General features: G+C 45.6%; 1 protein-coding gene across 2 annotated transcripts in view; it reads left to right on the top strand.

Moving 5' to 3' along the window:
- Positions 1-339: 339 nt before the first annotated feature.
- LOC118771908 (fibroblast growth factor receptor substrate 2-like) overlaps positions 340-19,725 on the top strand; it is a 36,971-nt gene continuing 17,585 nt past the window's right edge. For both annotated transcript variants that reach the window (XM_036520061.1, XM_036520060.1), the window contains exon 1: positions 340-575. The gene's annotated coding sequence lies outside the window, so the exon portion shown is untranslated. The remainder of the gene's footprint in view (positions 576-19,725) is intronic.

Raw genomic sequence — 19,725 nt, 5'->3', positions numbered from 1 at the left:
ATGTGAAAATACTCTCGAAAAGATGGGCGATGCTTCACAGCGCTTCATCACACTTTTTTACGCAGGAAAAAAAGATTGCATGGGAGTACCTCAAAACACAACCACCCACCCCCAACTTTTCAAACAAGCCACGACCCGGATGCAGTTGAGGGACTGAGCGTAGCTCCAGATCGAGGCCCTGCGCTATCGAAGCTGGAGTCGCTGTGCGATCGAGCGATTTACAAGGGAGGGCGACTGCGGGGACAACTTGATCGCGTTTGGTTACTGTTTACAAACATTTAGGCGGATTTTAATCTCCAACAGACGGACTAGGGCGCGCAAAGGATAATTAATAGATATTTAATATTTTAAATCTGCTTTTGGAGTGGAAAAGTCGTCTTCTTGGAAAGTTTGGGAATTGTTTTTTTGGCGCTCCGAGAGGGGACGGTGGAGTGAAAGGAGACGGGAGTTTTGGTTCGGGCTCATTTTTGAGTCAGGAGAAGGGATTTAATAGTACAGAAAACACGGCATCCTGGGCGCTCTGTTTCAAAGAAATTCAGTTTCCATACTTCGAGATCTACGCCACTTTTTCTCCAGTAAGTAATCACAGATGAATTCACTTGGAGGAAAGTACTAAATCTTAATGACTGAGGCGATTCGGACACATTTTTTGGGATAGCAAATGCATGTTTTTCGCTAGCTCGTTAGCCAGTCAGCTAAATCCATGACAGATTTACTGTGCTGTTTGTGGCTCGCCCGCTTGGTAGTGAAAGTTGGTTTGCAGATCATGCCTAGTTGTTTTGGTGAAATTCATCACACAACTTTTCCCCAGGTTGTTTGGTATGTAGCTAGAGTCAGCTAACTGAACATAATTCGCAGCTTCTGTAAAAGCTTTGAGTAGGTCCAGCTCCCAACGTTAGTTATGTAGTTGGCCAACAAGCTAGCTAGCGAGGCATTTGACTAACTACACATAGTTTAACTAAACATAGTTACTAAGTCAATTAACTACACAGGTAGTTTACTACTTAGCAAGATAGGTTACTGATTTAGTTTGTGTTCCTCTGTTTGGTCACGTGAAAAATATTTAGTTATCTGGTTAGTAATTTTTTCGACAAAGTGAGAAAGTTCTGGTACTGGGAAAGTTAGTTTATGGATAGTTTTAAAGCCAAATATATGTAGTATTAGTTAGATAAATTTTTATATAAATTCTGCTTGGCTAGATACCCGTGCACGATTGTTGTGGAGAATATTCATTTTTAGCAGACGGTGTTCATTCAAAGGTTTCCTGGAGTTGAAACTCAGTTGGGGGGCGCTTTAGGAAAATATCTCAGGAATTTCCAATTGCTCCTTTTGTTGCTAGTATCTGTGTTTTGATCAATCTAACGGGGAACTAGCAAGCTAACTAGCCAGCCTCATAAGGTAAGTCCTGAAAACCTTGTGCTTTACATAGTCTGCTGAAACAACCGAAATGCTAGATCAGTATTGAAGGTCGACTTGTGGGTAGGGGATATATATCTGTTCTTTGGGATAATCATGAACTTGTGGGCAATGGCGGGGGTGGCAAGATTTGGAATTGATGCATCTAGCAAGCCAGCTAAAAGATGATTAACGTCATCTAGACAGCGTTAGCTGAAAAAGTGGTACCACTTATTGCAAATTAGCGAGTTATCTAGCCTACTAATTGTCATGGGGTTCCGACTCACTGGGGGGAAAACTTTACCATTGAAAGGCGCAGGCGTATTTTTACTTTTTAAAACATATTTTACCTGCTGGCTCACCTTTCAAGGCAACAGTGAAATTTCGTTAGCTGTTAGCAACTAGCTATCTTATGTCGCATAGCCCTACAGTTTGATAAATGTGGTTTTATACTCTGCTTCTCCTGTATGAATGGATATCATTTGACGAATGACACGAAAAATATCCTTGCAGTTTCCTTCATGTGATAAACTAGGTAAAACATTTGACTTCTTTGACTTCTTAATCTGGAAGATGGGAAAGAAAGTGACGTAATTCCAAGTTGCTGTCAGTCAAAAAGAATAATGGTTAACTCTCGCCCTTACGTCTTTATACATCCTCTATTCTGGCATTCTTGCCTGTTTCTCCAGCCACTAATTCAGACACATGAACATACGATTTAATGAATATAACCCTTCGTTTAAAATGAATTAAAACAGTTGCATTTTTATAAGATGAACACATCACGTCTGGGGGAAAAAAAGATTAAAAATGCACTTCTGTGTGGTCTTGCAGGAAGTTGGCAAATGTTTCGGCAATGTTTGCCTTCCGCACACCTCCCAAATGTATTTATTTGTTGTGTAATTAAGGACAAGCGTGATACCTGTGCCTGCCCCAATTGGACAATCATTTATTACAGGTGAACTAATGAATGAATGAAATGTGGGAAACTAAACGACAAGGTCACAGTTTAGGCATCCTTAACTTATAAAGATGTAGATTTGTGTAAAATATCTACTAATGATTTGCTGTTTGACTGGCCACATTACGCATGCTAAGGTCACATGACTTGGTCTTTGTCGCAGAGTTCATGAAGTTCATACCACCACCAGCCAAGACTTAAAGTGTGTGTGTGTGTGTGTGTGTGTGTGTGTATGTGTGGGACGGAGGGGTTACTTAAAAGCTTGATGTTGGATCTCATTCTTAAATCCCATATAGGGTCATTTGTCATTGGCCAACACTCAAACTATCCAAATAGGCGTCTCAAGGAAATGAGTTTAAAGTATGAATGAAAAGGTACTGAGTACACAGGGCAGTCCGTGGAGCACATGACTGAAGCCTGCTGTTTAATCGCCCTGTCCACTCATTTGGCACAAGGGCCAAGTGCTGGGCAACCTCAAGGTGATGGCTGGGAGGGGAAGGGTGTTTCCCTTAACGGCAACTTGCAAAGTCAGACCTGTCTGTGAGTTAGTACTTAATTCACCTGCCACTGAGCCTCGTATGGGATCATTCTTGGTTTAGGTTGCTGTTAGCCTGGAAATGCATACATATTTTCCATTTGTGCACCCTCTGATTGCACTTTCAGTGCCCAGAGGAGGGCTTTGTTTTTCAGGTGTTCTTTTGAGCTTTCAGGAACCACTTCCATTTTCTTAAGTGGAGAGAACTTGATTTGTGGATATTCAGTGTTGATACTCGCTACCACTTCAGTCATATTCTTTCAGCGTAGGAAAGCTGCGGCCATTGCTTGCTTATGACTTGTCATGTGTCAGGAGTGAGTGTGGTAATTGCAGGGGAATTAATATTTTCCCCTCAGCTGTGATTAGACTGTACTTCATCTATAAGGATCCCAGAGACCAGAGTCCCGGAGTCAGTCACTTAAAATGGTCAAAATCGTAACTAACCAGCCAAGGCGCATACAATGCAAAGGTAATAGCAGCCTGTTCACATTGGGTTGATATGAAAGGGCAGTATTCTGTATAGCTTCGTATAAAAGGGTCACTTTACACTTCACTGGCGGAATAACATAACACATACCTGAAGTGTTTCCTGTAGTGTTAATGGACCTGAGACCCTGAGATCAGTTTGTGTAGATTTTTCATTTATGCATTTAAGAGCATCAGCCACATTTTAATTACACGTCTCTGCCACTCTTCATAATCGAACGCCTCTTCAAAGCGACTATATAGGAGCTAAAGTGGTCTTTTTATAGTAAAATTTTCAAGTAAATCAGTAGCATCAGGAAAAGAGAACACTCCCTTCGGACTTCCCCCATGGCTTGTACTAGCAATCCAGTTTTGTTACTCTTAGATTGTCATTTGAATTTTGAAGTGCTCCCATGCAAATGGCACATTGCTCGGTTGTGCCTCCGCCTACCAACTAGACAGTATCTGTGAACGCTAATCGCCCTTTAGTAGGCTGTGACAGCTCTCTGATTGGTCAAGATAACCAGCTATCGCTGTCAGCGTGAGCGCATGATTGTGTTTCAGTTAATCGCAGGCAGGCGAGCGCGAGTGGGATGGACACCCTTGTTCCTAATGTAAGTTGCGGTGTGTCGGCGCTCTCCGAAGGCGTTGCCAAATATACAGGATGCTCCCCTGGCACGTTCTGAAGAAAAGGTGTGAAGTAGCAAGCTGGTGGTACTTTTACTGAAGCTGTGCTCATGTGCCGGAGGGCAAACCAGTGGGTGTGCGTCAGCTGACTTGACTTAATCTCCCAGTGTAAACGCCAACTTCATTCCTTTTTGATGATTTTGCGGCCTCTTTTGCCAGCTGCCTGTATCTTGATAAACGCTTCTGTTTCCACTTGTCCTAATATCGCTGCCTCACTAAGAGTCCCGCTCACTGTTGTGTGGCTAGCTAAGGTTTTCGGAACAAGTCAACTGCCAGGCAGAATTGTTTTACTTTTTCCTTTCATTTCCCTTAACATGTCATGATGCACATTGTTATTATTTTGTAGGAAAAGCATAGGATCTTATGAGGGGGGAAAGACAGAAAATATGGTAGTTTCTAGAATTTCCATTTGTAATGTTTGTTACAATAAGGTAGTGAATCAAGACTTTTTTTTGCTGTCTATAAATATGAATAGTTCATGCAAATGAAATACATTGAGATACACCTAGATCCAGGCTGACATAGCCACCCTGTACCTGCTTAGCTTGTACCTTGTCTGACCAACTGTTGAAACTTGGTCACGCAGCACTTCTACTCCATGTATGGCTTTCGTTTGTGTTGTACTCTGCCTCACTTGTAAGTCTCTTTGGATAAAAGTGTCTGCCAAATGACTAAATGTAAATGTAAGAGTTATTATTATGTTAATAATAAGAGTTATGTTAGAGCTATTGCAGTTATTACCAGTACCTGTATGTGTGGCGCTCCCTCCATACACTCACGGCCTTGCAAGAGTTAAGCTGCTGTTACTGTAGAGTGTAACTATGGGTGTATGAATTAAACATAAAACCGTTTCTCGCTGTATCGTTTCACTATCTTGCCCGACCTTTCTCAAGCCCAAACTCCGAAGCTTTGTGCCTGGCGTTGCTGTGTCCTGTTTGCCCAGTGACTCAACGCTCCCTTTATGGTCCTTGTAATCAATTGTTAACAGCATCTGACGTGTCTCTGACGCCATGCTCGTCGCTGAATGGATGCAGTTATTGTAAATGGGAAGAGTCTTTTCTGCTTTGGGAGCCCACCCGTGCCTGTGGTGAGCTTAACAGGCCTCCTTCGGCCCTGCTGTGTCTGATCATTTTTAATCAGGTACCCCAGCAGCGCCTGTTAAGAGGCTCTCTTTAGTAGGCCGCTTTATAGTAAGCAATGGGAAAGCCCTGTGTGGAGTGAGAGCTTTCTCTCGTGGGCCGTGTTTGTTTTAATGCACAATTTCAGCTTTACAGTTCTCCATTGTGTGCAGCGAAATGAGTGCGTTTGAGAGCCTGGCCATGGAAGCCGTAATGCTGCATGCCTGTGATTAGGAGACAGGGGGGCGATGGGGGGGCAATGGGGGGGGGGGCTCGGCATGGTGTAAATGTTTAATGGCGATGGTAACGTGCGTCAGCGAGGGGTCCCCCGAGAGGGCAGTCCTGGGCTGACTCCGTCAGAGGTGGCACACGGCGTTCCTCGCAGTGCAGCTGCAACGTTGCGGCCGTGTCACACTGCGGCACTTCCACTTACATGTACACGACATTCACATTTACATTTAGCCGTTTAACAGATGCTCTTATCCAGAGCGCTTTGCAAAAAGCATAGGCTAAGTGCGGAGACAGTACCAAATCACCAGTGTCACAGCCAATAGGCTAGTAGGAGTCATTACATAACATGCAGCATTCTGCTAAGTGCAGCAGTAGGTACAAGAGGTGGTTTGGGAACAGGTTTATTTCTGTGTTTTCTGTTTTATATGTTTCCTCTGCACTTTCCCTTGTTACTGTTACTTTCGCTCATGTTGGCTGTGTGGAGCTTGTAACATTGGGGGAACTGGTCAGCGCCGCTGGCAGTGCATTATGGGAAGTGACAGGCAGCGTTGTGGAGTAGCAGTCGAGTGCGTGAAGACCGATCAGTCACGCATGCTCCTCACCGCAGGAACCCCACTGTGCTACCTATGACTGATGCTCTTCACCTTTGCCTCCACAGATACCTTAAATCTGACATCCCTCACATTTGCCATAATTGATTTATTAACCTTGATGAAAGCTTAACAATATGTAATAAATGAGTTATGAAATGTTAGCAATCCAGGAGACAAGTGTTTCTTTGTAATGGCCATGGTTGCCATGGTTATTGCAAGTTCAGGGTTATATGGTGTCAGTAATATTCCCTCTTCTAATAGCAACATCTTTCTCCAGCAGCATAGACACTCAAATGTACATTTTGTGCTGTCTTTTTACTTCTGGGGATACTGTGTTTTTTGGGTTGCTGTTTGCAGTTGACACAGAAAAGCCATTTCAGACATTATCTGTCAGACACTCCATAGGTTGAATACTGTTCCTAACATCCACAGTATAGACATACTGGTAGCTCACCGTTTCATAAGACCCTCCCCCTTTTATGTTTTTTAGGGAAACAATGCCTCATTTGCACAGCGAAAGCTGTAGATGTCTGTGAAAAAACCTTTTAAATCTCTTGCTTACACGTGCATGTTTACATTTGCATAACATAGTACAGCACAGGCATATAGATGGCTGGATCTTTTCAGCCAAGCCCAGTCCAGCTCATGTCAGGTATGGGTTGGCTCAGTGTAGTTCTGTCAGCCTTCATGCCCGATTCTGTTAAAGCTGGTGTATATTATGATTAGGCCCAGAGAATATGAAGATGGAGCAGCACACATTGCACGCTTTGGCTGAAAGTCACACACTCCCGCAGTGGGGTATTCACAATGTTTCTGTTGCGGTTTGTCTATTTTGTAAGTTGGGTCCCAGTGTATACAAGTTTCATGGCATCTTCATGGCCTCGTGAGTTGACCCAGTGTGATGAAAAGTGTGGTGGCATTGCCAACAACCAGCCACTGTTATTGGAAGTGCCATGTAAGACCTGTGATTTTAAATGTCCTGGGGTGTTGCGGAAGGGTTTTACAAAGCACCTCACTTAAGATGACCTCATACTGGGCTTGATACACTGGCATACAGGACAGGATTGGTAATCTGTGTAATATGATGAGATACCAGTTGACAGTGTTTTGCTGTGTCTGAAGCACATCCCTTTCTTCATGTCACGAAACAAAATTTGGTTTCAGATCCTGCCACCTCCAGTTAATGTAATGCCTCAGCGCGAAGTAGGCTAAGTTGTGACGCGGGTCTCCTGTCTGGACCCTAGACAGACTGTGGCTTGGAAGATCTGAGCAGCTCAGAGGACCAGGAAATGTCTGTCGCTTAAGACTAAACACATTACAACAAATAGTGTGAATTTACCTCCCTTTGCCCCTTTTCTCCACATACTTCCTTGGTGAGAAAATTTCGCTGCATAGGCTATGCTTGTTCTCTCCACAGAAGTAGTGGCAGAGACTTTTCCCCTCTGGGTTTTTGGTCTTTACTCTCTGGTGTGCTGACAAAAAAGGGGTGAAGATACTTATTCTAACACTGAACATCAAATTGATATGTGGTGCATTTCTTTTGGAAGGAATGCTACTGGCTTGAAAGCCAACCAGTCATGAAAGATGTGTGAAGACACTCATCTCAATACAGGCTATTGTTTTTTGTCTGGAAGGTTTTTCTCTGGCTTCTCTCATTGTATCATTCACTTCGTCTTGTGTTGTTAAACCGTGTTGTAAGTGGCTTTAAATACACTTTTCACTTACCCTTATGTTTGTGTTATTGTTATTTCAGATCTTGGGCAACAGCGTGGCTGTGTAATTCGGTATGCATGGGCCTATTTAAGGACCATCCCTTAAGTAAACAGAAGTCACAAATGGCCATCGGTGCACACAGTGCCTTGATTGTGCGATATTTCAGATGCGGTACTCGACAGATATTCATAACCGAGGCCTCTCCAGAAATCGGAGAGGGAGGGGAACACAGACGCACTCTTTTTTTTTTTTTTTTTTTTTTTTTTTTGCCGATAGCCGCACAATGAATACAGCCTCGTAGTAAGAGAGCTTGCAGGCTAAAACCAATTCAGCTCTTCCATCACTGCAGTGCTGGAATGCCAGTCGTTCAAAATATCAAAAACTGGACGGAGCCCAGGGGCTGGAAAGAATGCGGGCTTTTATGTATTGAACGATATTATGCTTTCCGAGTGAGGGGAGGGTAAGAGAGACAGTGTATTTATGGGGCCGTTTTAAACACTTTACTTTTATTGTTTATGTGCGATGAATGAAAATAGTGTCTGGTACCCTGGCAATTAACGACGTGGAAGGCAGAAAGGGGGAGGGTTGTGTTTCTGACCCTTTAACCTTGGGGGGGAAAATGTTTTCATTTTGCAAAGCGGGATGAAATGATTTTAAGCAAATAAGAACGAGCTTTGTAACTCGTCCTTGTGGCGAAACAGTGCGGTTTTGTGTGCGGTTTTTATGCCGGCTTGTACGGATAAGTAAACAGTGACCTAATATGGTAGACATTTTTCACTCACTTCTGTCTCCTTTTCAACTCCAAAAACAAATCCGCAGAGCTTTTTCTTTTCTTTTTTTTTTTTTTTAAATCTGTATTTGTTACTGGAGCGGTTCTCTTCCTCTTAGGTCCCATGTAGATTCCTTTGAGCAGAGGCATTTTCCTGTGTGTGTTGAGCGAATACTTTCACATTCCACAAGGTACCAGTGTGCATTCTTTCGGACGGGGAGATCAAATTGTTTCGGGGCCTCTCTCTATTTGGGCCTGTCCCGCGCTCTGGTGCCACGGTGCACTCCGAGGCTTTGGGGGTAGTAGTAGTTAATGTGTTGTAGACACTGTGGTGACCTGTCGATACCGGCAGCCCACTGAAAGCCAAACAAGATTGCCGGGACACGATAACCGGGCGAGCGCGAGTGGCTGAATCACTTGTGAGTCATTGGGGTTTTTTAATCTCCCAGTTAAGTGCTGTGGGCGGGAGAGGGAGAGAGAGGGATGGGGAGGGAGGTTCTTGTCCCAGCACTGGCAGCCTTGGGCAGAGCCTCTCCGGGTGTTTGTGAGGCCCAGACGCATTAGGGGAAAAATGCGACCGAACCTGCAGCCAGGGATCGTAGGATGAGCAAAGGTCCAGAGCGGCTCATCCAGTCCACTGTAACTACCCTATTTGAGTACAGCAGCATAGCGCAGTATATGAAACAAACTCACTGCTGGCACAGTGGTCACTAGAACTACAGTCAGATATTAGTTTAAAATCTTTGAATGCCACAAGCAAATCATTCCCCCCTTAATATGCCAGTTCCAGTAATTTTGCTAAACGTTCTGCGACCCTCATAAAGCGTCGCTCATTGCGCCGTCCCTGCATAATTGCTCTGTAATGTCCCCTTTAGTCAGGGCGATGTCTACTCTGCCGCGCGTATAGGAATGCGCTGTGTAGTAACTTGTTGGGATGTCCCTGCGGTTACAACATTGGCCTTATGGGCACTGTAAACAACTGTCGCCACCTTGGCTCTCAGAATAGCAGAGCGTGATTCACACGGCAGTTAAAACGGGGCGCTGCGGAGCGTACCGTGGGATTCCAGGCCGGGCGTAATGCTGTTTGGACGAAAAAAGCGCTCCATTGTGGCATGTTTTTGACCGAGGCTGGTGATGCAGCGCTCTGCTGACTGCAGTGCAGAAACTAACCCCGTAGACACATTTCAGCTCACAGGCTGGAACCCTCAGCCCCGGTTTCACAAGCTAATGGCTTCACGGTGATTTGTAATTACAGTGCGGTATTACACAGTAACAATTTTCAGTAAGTTGTTAAATGGTCTGAATTTTTCTTGTTTTAAAGGCTTCTGTTTTACGGTACCATAGTTTTTCCTCAGTCCTGGAGACGGAGGATAAATCTTTACCCAAATACATTTAAAAGCATTTTTGGGCATTTCGGGCTACACTTTTCTGTGGGGTTTGGATGCTGCAGGAACGCAGGTAAATTTTAAAATGTGCTGTGTTTGCGGAGGACTCATAACACTCGTGAGTTTCCCAACAAATAATGCAATTAAGGAAAAAAAAAAAAAACTTGGCATGAAAGCATGCCTCAACTTAGTATGAAAAAAGGCTGATGAAGCTTGGCAGTTGTGTTTTTTCTGTAATTGTAGTCTGTGGCTGTTTTGGCGCAGTGTTCCGTGTGAAGAGTCGGGATGGGCAGGGGAAAAACCCCACAGCGGCTGGGGCAGCCCTCATTGGGCAATGCACCTCAGCCTGTCTGTGGGAAAGCGGCACGCTGGCGCTCGGAGCCGGGGGGAGGAGGGAGGCGGGAGTGTGGTGCAGCAGGCAGAGTCCTCGAACCCTGGACGGGACACAACTGCTGTGCCCTCTTAACCGAACAGTTTGCGCGAGTGGCTGAAGCAGCACTCTATAAATGGGACACAGAATGCTTGATGTAAATCACTCAAAGTTGACCAGTGTTTGTGGTCTTGGGAAAGTAACTAGCACAGTTGGCCACACAGATGGAGTTTTGGACTCTGAATGACTGATTTGCAATGCCCCAGGGCCTGCCTGGTGCTCATTTTGTAGGGGGTCTCCACATTTTGGTTGTACCCATCTGAATTCAAAGGTGTGTGGGAGTCCAGTCATGCCTGCTTTGCTGGATTAGCTGTGATTATTAGACGTCTCCGTTGTCTTCCCAAGGCTTTCATGCAGCTTCCTTGGCTTGGTACAGGTGAATAACCCAAGGCTGGAGGTGGGTGCCTGGCTTGCTATGAACACGGCTCCCCCATACCAGAAACCCCTCTGTAGCCGCACAAATCAGAACCTCTCGCTTTATGGAAAAGTTCAGTACAGCTTTAGCCGTTCTGCACAGCGCATAGCCGAATTTACATCACAATGCCGAGAGGAGTGCTCTCAATCGCGGTGTTATTTGTAGAACTGCACGGCTTTAGAGAGGCACTCCAGGAGAGCGGTAGCACAGAGAGGGGTTTTTTACTGACCCGTCTGATGCTGCACATGTGCAGGCTGAACGGCGTGGGGATCGAGCAGTACTGAGCACGGTTCTGAAGAGTTCTGCAGGTGGAAGCGGCATGCGGGGAGGCACACCTGTGGGGTTTGATGGGGCTGTGTGTTAATTTTCTTCACGCAACAACCAGGAGGTAGGATCTGATGCGTGTTAAATATAGTCTGTGGTTTGGTTTGAGTTTGTTTTCTAATATACTCCAGAGGTAGAATTAAATTTGATTGATTAATTTGGTTACAGCCTTTCCTTGCTTTTTTGGACATGGATGGACAGGGATACCTGCAGCTGCTTTGTGGTCTTACGCTTGTTATGACGAGCGCTTAACAGAGCAGTGTATGCCCTCTGTCTTTTCAGTCGTCAATGAAGCAGGACTTCATTTATGATTTTTTTAACGTGAATAAATTGTTTAGCGTCTTATTCCGGATTCAGGCTCATAACCCTTGGCTTATGCATTCAGGGAGGGTGCAAACAGACCAGTAATGTGTGTTTTATGTGGGTATGTAGGTCCCACAGCAGTGGGCTTACAAATCAGACAGGTGACTTAAATTTAATGTAGTTCCCACATAAACGCATTATGTGAAGCAGGACTAGTTTAGTCATGTAATACTCCAGTATAGACATATGTCTAACGCATTACAGTCATATTTTACAAAGTATTTGAAAAGATACTGTGCCCATATGGTATATATTTCTGGATTATTGCTGTCTCCCCGGGATTGTTATTTTCCAGGCCTCACAGTTATTTGGTTGAAATTGTAATTTAGTGAATACTCCGTTCCAGTTTTAATAGAGGCTGACACGAATACACGTTGTACTCAGTTATGTAGCCTTGGTAGCTGAGTCCTTCTGGCAGTTTTATATATAAAAAAAAGCTAATGTAATGGAAGAAAGTCTGACACAACTCCAATCCATTGTGTGTCTTGGATGATGGAATCTGTGATCAATCTGGTGCAGAGGCTTCGGTCATGGAGTGACTGACAATGGATCCTTTTTTGAGATTAAGTAAGAGTTGCCTTCAAAGCCATTGTTAAAGCAGGGGATGGAAACAGGACCGCCTTTCCCAGGCCCTCTGTGTAGCCGCTGACAGTGGCACTGACTTTGCGTGGAGATGCCTCTTGTAAAACCTGGAACGGCTCAAAGTGCTGCATGTTGGGAGTGCTATTTTTATCCCTGTTAATGCATTTTATTTAGTCTAGATTTAGATGGGGGTTTGCACAGTAACCTTCTTTGAACTTTTGAGGCGTTCAGAGTACTTGAACGCTCTTGTTTAACACTGCGCAGTGTAGAAAATGCCTTAAGCGTGGCTGAAGCCGCACAGTTCTCTCAGGGTAGAGGCCTGCAGACCTGTGTCGTCTCGTTAGTAGGTACTAATGGAGCTAGGTTAATTTGACCCTCAGCCGTTCAGGGGAAAAAGGGTTCATTAGGCTGGCAGTTTCCCCCCTAAGTTGGAAAAAAAAATTAAACTTGATTGGTGTTTTTTGAAAAGACATACACGCATGTAGAAACTATGTGTTGGAAATGTTATGTGGAACAGCTTTGATGTGTGACTGACGTGCTGCACCGACGTGTGTGTGTGTGTCTGTAGGAGGGTGATGGAGAGCAGAGCTGGCCGACATGAATCTGGCTGTCCTGTTGTTCTCACGCGTGTCAGACTTCACAAATAAGACACTAGACTTATTCAGCCTATCCTAAATCTGAGAGAAATCTGGTTGGAACTTTTACATGTTTCGATAATACACGTGCCAGATTTGCGTTTTGAACTGGCATTCACATTTAAGGACAGGGTGTGTTCTGCACAAGACGTCCATGTCACAGCGGTTGACTCTGTCACCTACTTTAGCACAGAATGGCTTTAGGATTTTGGGTACGGTTTTTATTCCCCAATTGAATCTCATCAGCCTGGTACTGTTGTGGTCCCGTACAGTCCAGTGTTGTCCCCACCTGGTTCTGTTGTGGTCGTATGCTTTCCCAGCCTGGTACTTTTGCGGTCCTGTATGGTTACGTGCTTGCCCAGCCTGGTTCTGTTGCAGTCCCGCAAGGTCCTAGCATGGTTCGGTTGCAGTCCTGGATGGTCCCACCCTTTCCCAGGCTGCCTCTGTTGCGGTCCCAGTCTGGTTCAGTTGCGGTCCCGTGCTGTCCCGGTCTGGTTCAGTTGCGGCCCCGTACGGTCCCAGCAGAGCTTACTGCTGACTTGAGCTGGCTGGGGGGGGGGGGCAGAGCAGCAGGTGGAGCGGCGTGCGGTCGAGAGTGACGAGCCCCGGCGCTCCCCTCGCCCGGGGCCAGCGGGGGCGGCGCTCTCTGTGAGTGGCTAATGAGCGCTGTGTCATCCTGAGTAACTGGTTTTGCCTTTCGTCCTCACCCACAGTAGCTCTTAAGTGTTCTTCACCCATCAATTTCTCCTCCTTTATGTTTTTTTTTTTCTTCTTTTTAACTTTGCGTTTTTGGCACCTCGTCACGCCGCGGATAAATGTGTGTCTGATTAAGACGTAATGGCGGGCATAACTCTCGCAGTCTGCAGTCCTGAGTGCTGAGTGTTGACAGAGATTTGCGAGAGGCCTGCCGGTGCTGTGCCGCGCGGCCCCCGGCGAGTCGCCCTCCGCAGAGAGCCCGAGCATTGATCCGAAAGCCCTCGTAAAATCGGCACGAATTGGGTTCCAGGAAGAAAAAAGGAAATCGGCGTTTCTGTGCTGAGCTTTGCGCCATCGGAGAGCTCAGAAGTAGAGGCGGCGCAGCAGGGGATGATGGGAGGCGCGCCCACGGATGATCTGTAATCTGACATTCAGGCTCTGCGTTCCTTCCGTGTGCCGCGCTTCCTCGTCTGGGAGGTTTCGGTCAGCAACAGGATGTTCCTGTGCTGTTTGCGCTGTGATGACAGCTATGTGATCTGTAATCACCCCTTCATGAATGTGAATACGCACGATGAGTCCATACATCTTTACGCTGTTATCTTCAGTAAGGGCAGAAAGAGGATTTCCAGTATTAAGCACATGGGGCTGAATATCATTCAGACATTCGGTACAATATCTGTGTGCGTCAGAGGCAAAGTCGCATCTTTCACCTAAATAATAACATTGAGTAGTACTGATTATAAAGTATTTTGTTTGTTCTTCTTCCCAACATTTTGTTGAGTCTTACTTTAGTGTATGATATGTAAAAGCAGAATAAAAAACAGAATAAAAAAGAATAATATTTTATGTGGGTCTAGGGCCTGTTTGAGTTAAGGTGACATTTGGCTGACAGTTCAAATGGAGCTTGAAATCTGTGGGTCGGTACGGTTTCAGACTGATTAACTGAGTGCACGTATACACTATATGGACAAAAGTATTTGGCCACACCTGTTCTTCAGGGTTTGGGCTAGGCCCCTTATCTCCAGTGAAGGGCAATCTTAATGCTTCAGCATACCAAGACATTTTGGACAATGCTATGCTTCCAACTTTGTGGCAACAGTTTGGGGAAGGCCCTTTTCTATTCCAACATGACTGTGCCCCCGTGCACAAAGCAAGGACTATAAAGACATGGTTTGATGAGTTTGGTGTGGAAGAACTTGACTGGCCCGCACAGAGCCCTGTCCTCAACCCCATTGAGCACCTTTGGGATGAACTGGAACGGAGATTGCGAGCCAGGCCTTCTCGTCCAACATCAGTGCCTGACCTCATAAATGCTCTACAGAATGAATGGGCACAAATTCCCACAGAAACACTCCAAAATCTTGTGGAAAGCCCTCCAAGAAGAGCGGAAGCTGTTATAGCTGCAAAAGGGGCACCAACTCCATATTAAAGTATATGTATTTGAATACAATGTCATTACAGTCACTGTTGGTGTAATGATCAGGCGTCCGAATACTTTTGTCCATATAGTGTATGTTTATCTGTATATGTTTTTCTTAAATGCAGGTATGCAGCAGTGGTAACAGTAGGAAAACTGTGCAAGTAGAAGACATTCCCATTTTCAGAACTGGACATTCCTTCCGAAGTGCAACAGCTTGGTCTTATTGTGACGAGGTGTTTTGGTGTATACCTTTTGGTTCTTGCCCTGGGGCACTGAACACTGAATAAGAAAGAGCTTTGGCACCAGATTCGCCTGTGTTCTGCAATTGCTAATAGATGGACTGCTTTCACACGATTGGTGAATATGCACATAAGTGATCCAGTCCCATACAGACAGGAATAGAGAACCACAGAAATGCACTGCATAGCCCCGCAGATTAAAACTGCGTGTGTTTCATGTGTGAGGAAATAGCCAGCCAAGAGCATGCATCACATGACGCTCCTGGCTCCAGACCACCCAGGCTGAGACCAATACAGATATGATAAACCGACAGACATTTAGACATGCCCAGAGAGAGAGCGGGTTTGTCAGGCTGGGCCCCTGCGTCCGAGTCCAGCGGGGGCGGAGCCTGCAGGTGTGTGCAGGTGAGTGTGACCCCAGCCAGCGCCGGCGTCTTCAGGGCAGCTGTGTTCCGGCGCACGGCTCATTGACTTCTCAAGGAACGCGGGAGGCCCAGGCTGGGACCGAAGGACTTTCTCACCCGCCTGACTGACTTGCTGTTTGAAATTACAGCTCTTTTCCCTGCCTGTCACCAGCGACTCCTGGGATGTGTCCTAACCCTTACGCGCTGAGGCAGGCTGTTTAAAACACTGTTTCTTGTGTAGCTCTGGGTGCTACGCCTGCTGAAATGCTGCAGCTAGGTTTTGTTGGCATTGGATGATTCACTGTTACCAGAAGTCTTTCCATCAATTACGCGCCCATTTCGGCTCATACTCTTTGTCACTGGGTTAAGTCACGTCGGTCATGCGCAATCATGCTCTAGAGCAGTGTTCCATCAGATGCTTAAACCACATCAATGTTCCTCACCCTCGCTCCACACTGCTAGTGCCCTCACTAAGGTTCACTGTCAGAGAGGTGCATTTTCCCCCAGCCTCACAGCAAAAAATAAAAAACAGATCCATTTGTTACTTTAAATCCCTTACAAACAGAGCTTTCACAGTTCCAACGTAAGCTGCAACATCACAGCGGGGTTTTCAGCAGGTGGTGGTGGGCAAGTGTCGCCCCTGAGCTCTGATTCTGAGACACAGAGGCCCCTCTGGTAGCGACGGAGGCGGGTTAGTTCTTGATGTCTGTATTTGTGACATGGTTTTGTGGCTCCGGTGCTGTGGGGGAAAGGGGGCATGGCCTCACCCCCTTTAACATGTCAATCTACAGACTTGCCTGCCCCCTGGCCTGCCCTCCTCAGATCAGCACAAGGAGCTTGGCTTGAGCTGCTGTCCCTCTCACTCCGCCCTCTGTCCCCACCCACACACTGGACACAGGGCTCATCTCTCCCTCCGAGTGACACTAAGCAAGTGCCGCTCGGACGGCTCTGTCAGCCCAGTGGGAGTAACGCATACCCGAGGGGTGAAGTGTTTGAATCTGTGTGATCCAGCCAGCAGATAATCTGGCACATGGTCCAGATTTCATTTTTAAAGATGATAGCTGTCTTCTAACTGAACTAAGGCAATTTTTTTCAATTTTAGGAACGGAGATAGATTCACCAAGGCATGAAAGATGAGAATAAAGGCCATTGTTCTTTTACCAGTCATCCAACACTAAAGTGCTAGATTTTCCATAGACTTTTTTGTCGGCAGTGAACATTACTTAAGTGTTAGTACATAATCTTGGCAATGAGGTTTGCACATTAAGATTTTTTTTAATTCCACACAGGCATGTTGTTATAATAATAATGTTACTATGCAAGTTGTGTTTAAGTGAATAGCTGCAGATTAAGGGTCAGTTCCAAATTTAGAATGAACCCTTGAAATTGGCAAAATTGGGTGATAATTTGCAGTGTGTTTTCATTGTACTGAATGGGCAGTTTGAGTTTGTTAATACCTGCTGGCATGTATTTTTGCATTTTATATTTCAGGTCTGCATTTTTCCACATGATAGGGGTAAGAGTGGGCAGTAAAAACAGTGCTGCTTTACCTCTCTCCTCTCATCCTCGATCTCCTTCTTTCTCTTCTGTCCTCGACTTTCTTCCCTCCATCTTCACTCTGTGTCTCTCTCTCTCTCTCTCTCTCTCTCTCTCTCTCTCTCTCTCTCTCTCTCTCTCTCTCTCTCTCTCTCATCCTCCCAGCCTGTGCTGAGTGGAGGCCCCTCGGCCGCCCTGAGTGAAAATGGTGTGGGAGTTAAAGTAAACTCTCTCCCCCCGTTTGAAGTAAAACAAAAGTTCAGACGCTAGCCGGGGCAGCTTTCGGAAAAAAAAAAAAAGACCAGCTGGCCATAATAGGAGTGCGGGGTTGCCCAGGCGACAGGTCCTGTTTGAAAAAGAATGCCGCCGAGAGGGCAGGAGGAAAGAAGGAATTCGGTGCGATCACGCTGAAGCCCTCCTGATCACTCCCTCCCTCGCCTGTGTGTGTGTGTGTGTGTGTGTGTGTGTGTGTGTGCGTGCGCGCGCGCTCACTGCTTACTGGAATCCCTGTCTGTGTGGAGAAATGCTCTGTTCCCCCCCCCTCCCCTCCCACGTACACAAAGAAAAACAATTTTGCAACTGCACCCACCAGCGAGGTTTTTCTTTTAAATGTCCAAGTTTTCAGTGTTGGTTGTGGTTTCATTCCAGAAAGTTGGAGATGTTGACGAAGACCAGCAGTCTACAAGGTCATTTCTCCCTGTCAGTTGCTTGAGCAGGTAGAGACCGATCAGCCTGATAAGATGAAGTCTGCAGATATCGGCACCACATGCATGTTACTGCATTCCTGCCTGAGCAGTTTTTATCAGAAAAAAAAGAACATTTGTGACTCCATAGTAAAATGGTGAAGGTGGATGCACGTAAGCAACCGAAATCCCTGAAATGCGTTTTCAGATCGAGTCATCAAATGCGATTGGTTCAGTCAGCTACAGTGTCACAGCCAGGTCGCGTATTGATTGGCAGGAGTGTGTCGTGCTCACATTGGTTGGGCCCAAGTGACTTAGGAATGGGACGGGAAGCTTAACAATGAACGTTTGTGCGAACAGTTCATAAGAGAAATCAGTGTTAATACTTTCCGTGTTGCTCCGAATCTGTCAAACGAATAGTCCCTTTTTTTATTATTATTTTAACACCAACTGAGTCAATAAAAGCAGATGAATAGCGTGGCTTGGGAGTAGGGGGTTGACTCTCTTGCATTCCTCCCTAACAGCTTTTAAGATGATCTCTGTCCGTTTTGTTGATTTTATTCATTTATTTTTTTCTTACCACAGCGTTGGATGTTATCGTTCCAACGCTGATTTATTGTCACTTGACCCTCAAAGCCAGCTAGCTAATTTTGGAAACCCAGATTCTTGCTCTGTAGAGGATTGCTTGCCGATGCAGCACCAGGCCCCTCTGTATACTCAGCTATGATCATACAGCTGCGCATCAGAAGAAAACCCACTCACAAGACTGTCTTATCAATAGCCTCTATCAAATTTAGCCTGTTTTGCTGTAGCTCTATATATAGCGATCTGTGGGTGCAAGTGGTGTTATGGTCAGTTCTAGGGAAAGTGGAGGTTCATTTGCATTGTGCAGACCCATGCTGGATGATTTTTTTTTCTTTATTACAGAGATTATCGAATTAAAAGGCATGGTCCTTATAATTAGTGGGTGTGGCGTGTCCTTAGAAATTTGGATGGCGCGCTCTGATTGTATGTTTGTTTGAGACTTGTCTACAGGGCAGATCCACAGGTCCAAATAAAAAAAGGCTTAATGGAGGCCCTCACAGCCATAATTGAGGTCCGTATTTTGTGGCTGTCATCCTTTTTTTCCCACTCTGTCACCATGAGTGGGTCAGTATCGTGCAGTATGTGACTGGCAGCCTGGGACGAGGTTCACATCTGTGCACACATGCAGCCATCTTTGTCTTTGCTCCTTGTTTTCAGTCAGGGGAACACGCTCAACTGGATGTTTTTTTTTTTTTTTTTTCTGGCAAACAGGAGGTTTCATGATTTCTTCATGATTTCTTTTAATGTTTGCTGACAGACCAGGGTGTGCTTTTTTTAATGCTCCATGGAAACTTTACCGTCAAGAGTGGTAACTAATTAACTTGTTTTTTTTGTTTTTTTTGTTCTCGTGCAGCGAACTGCGGCTTGATCTGACAACATTGATTGTCGAGTGGGCTCAATATTGCACTCCTGTGAGGAAAATGTAAAAATGTTTCATTTAACATCTCCACTCAATTAACGGTGAAGTGCTAGGTCCTATTATACAACTGTCGCATGCCTGGAAAGATCCATCGAGATAGATTGTTTTAACCACATAAGAAAAAAAAAATCCTGAAAAGAATGGCAGCTAATGCCTGTAAGTGCCTTGTTAATTTGGATTCCGGACTCTTCAGCCCTAGTTAAGAGCATATTCCTGACTCACTGTTTCCAATGGTGTATTTATATAATTAAAATCTCTTACAAATGTAAAATAACATTTTAAGTGACCTCTGGTGACACCAAATAGCTCCCAGCATGCAAATGGAGTGAGTCAGAGTTTGGCTAGTGCTGGACAAGCCTCTGCAGAGTTACGGGAGGGAGAGAGGGAGGGAGAGAGAACCTTTAGGGTTCTGTCAGTGCGGGAATCCACCTCAAGATACACACCCTTGTCCTCAGAAGTAATGAGAACATTCTTGGGAGTTTTCTCCAGCTTGGGGAGAGAGCCGCCATGGCCTTTTTCACCAGAGGTGGCTGCTACGGGAAGGTGTGTGTGTGTGTGTGTGTGTGTGTGTGTGTGTGCGCGCACGCGCGCTCATGTGCCGTCTCTCCCACAGGTCTGAGGGCCCGAGCATGCAGTGTCTAC

Source organism: Megalops cyprinoides, chromosome 25 (assembly GCF_013368585.1).
Source record: "Megalops cyprinoides isolate fMegCyp1 chromosome 25, fMegCyp1.pri, whole genome shotgun sequence".
In the NCBI taxonomy this organism is placed as follows: Eukaryota; Metazoa; Chordata; class Actinopteri; order Elopiformes; family Megalopidae; genus Megalops; species Megalops cyprinoides.
Note: the sequence above shows the minus strand (reverse complement) of the source record. Positions and strands in the feature narration are given on the sequence as shown.